The sequence below is a fragment of the Nematolebias whitei genome, chromosome 15 (genome assembly GCF_014905685.2).
Source record: "Nematolebias whitei isolate Nwh7 chromosome 15, NemWhi1, whole genome shotgun sequence".
Taxonomy (NCBI): domain Eukaryota; kingdom Metazoa; phylum Chordata; class Actinopteri; order Cyprinodontiformes; family Rivulidae; genus Nematolebias; species Nematolebias whitei.
Window position 1 is genome coordinate 38,081,485 of NC_056512.1, and position 2,429 is coordinate 38,083,913.

Genomic DNA, 2,429 nt, shown 5'->3' on the forward strand with positions numbered 1-2,429 from the left:
CTGAACTGACTGATTTTAATATTTAATCATGCTGAACTGACTGATTTATATTTCAACACTCTGAATTGATGCAAGTTTAAACTTTAAATTTTAAAGTTTAAACTTGCAGATCTAACTGATTTTAATGTTTCAACACGCTGAACTGATTTTAAAGTTTAAATGTACTGAATTAACTGATTTTATTGTTCATACTAGCTGAACTGATTTTAATGTTTCAACTAGCTGAACTGACTGATTTTAAAGTTTAAGCTTGCTGAATTAACATCAAAATTCATGCTCAATAATGAACTGATTTTATTGTTTAAACTTGCTGAATTGACTGATTTTAACGTTTAAACTTGCTGACCAAATGTTTCCTTCCACAAGCTTTTTGTAGTTCTGTCTGGTTTGTTCTGACTGAACTGGAGGAACTGGGCCACCTCGCTCACGCATGCCTATGTAACCTCTGGGGTCAGAGGTCAGGTCCACCCTGAGGATGCTGTTCTTGGAAATCAGAGCTCAGATGAACTATAAAAACACTGAAACAGCTAAACTTTTGACTGTTAAAGTTTAAATTATTTGATTTTTATCTTTGTATTAATCTGCAGATAAATGTTTAAATGTGCTTTAAAACTCTTAAACACTTATTTTGATCATTGTCAGCCCCATAGCTTTTCTGACTCGTTTTTCTTTTGATGTCATGCGCTGACGTCGTTAATTGGCTCGTGCCCGCGTTGACCCGACTCTGCGGGGCGCGTGCTGCTCCTCATTCATTCTGTGATTCAAATTAGGCGCGTGGCGACGGAACAATAGAGCTAGAGATCAAAGGGGGAGATGAACGCGTACCCATAACGCGCGCGCCTTCACCGTACCCACCTTTTCTTCCGTTGTCATGGTAACCCAGATACCCGCCTGAACGGGTACGTGTGTGCGCGAGCGGGGAGCAAGGAGGGAGGAAAGGAAGGTAAGGAAGGAGGGAGGGAGCCGACTGAGGGGAGGAGAGGAGGAGGAGAGGCGGCGGGTGTTCTGCCGAGGTGGACGTGGCGGGTCCGGTGGAGTGAGCTACAAGTGACGGGCAACGGAGCCGAACCGAGTCGGACAGCCAGCCCCCCCCCCCAGCCGGCCATGAACCGGACCCTCCGCAGGTAAGAGCCGCCCGCTCGTTCCTCTCCGCCGCGTCGCTCCGCTCGGTTTGGTGCCTTTTTAACGGTCCGACCGAGGATCGGGCCGCCTCTCGAACCTTTCCAGTTTGTATGTTGTTGTGTCGGAGTGCCAGCCGCTCCCGGCTGCTGGGTTCGGGTCCGGGTCATTGGGTTTGTGGAATGCAGAAAGCTGCCGGGACCGCAGAGGAGGAGGTGGCGGCTGACTCTCCCGCCGTGGCCGCTTCACTCTCACTTCCTGCCGGATGCTAACAGCAGCTAGCCCCGCTAGTCTCCCATAAACAAGATGGCCACTGCTAGCTGCGGCTCCATGGCAGCCTGCCCCGTCTTTGTACGGCTACACAGCCGCCGCAGGAGCGTCTCCCTCCGCAGAGAAACGACACGTTTCTCTCGGTGAAAAGTAGTGCGCTGCAGGCGGAGGATGATCCGTTTTCTCCGGAGCACAGAGGGTCAGAATCAGAACCGGGCGGTATGGTCGCGGACAGGTAACGAACAGGTGACACTGAGACAGGTAACGGGCAACTCTCATCCGCGCGTGCATACAAAGCTACTGCCTGTGCGTGAATCCGGTGCGCGCGTGCACGGTGGCCGTGTGTTTTAGAAACATCAGTCTAAAAATGTTAAGTTGTTCAAGTTTGTAGGATTTTGTTCTGATGTCACTTTAGACTGCTGAGTTGTTTCAGAACAAAGTGGTTCTGAAGTCCATCAGAACCAGGAGCCCCTCATCTAAAGACCCCCTGGACTGAGAGTTCCGTCTGGATTCTTTGTGCTGGGGTCATTTTCAGATCAGAACCGGGTTCGATGAAGTTTCTAAGCCAGCGGGAGCTCAAATGACCGAACAGAACAAAACGAGGAAAGTCTGTCAGGAGCAGAACTACCAGAACAATTCTAGGTCGACCTATAAAAAAACTGAAGTTATGGAAAGAAACATTAACAACTTAATTTTCTTCATCCTCGCACTGGTTTCATGCATTGATTTAATTTTATCATTTGTTCTCTGCTTAAATCAAATGTTTGTTTATAAAAACATCCATCTGAGCTAAGCTAACTGCTAAACATCTGTCCATCTGTGCTAAGCTAACGGCTAAACATCTGTCCATCTGTGCTAAGCTAATGGCTAAACATCTGTGCTAAGCTAACGGCTAAACATCTGTCCATCTGTGCTAAGCTAACGGCTAAACATCTGTCCATCTGTGCTAAGCTAACGGCTAAACATCTGTCCATCTGAGCTAAGCTAACCGCAAAACATCTGGCCATCTGAGCTAAGCTAACCGCTAAACATCTGGCCAT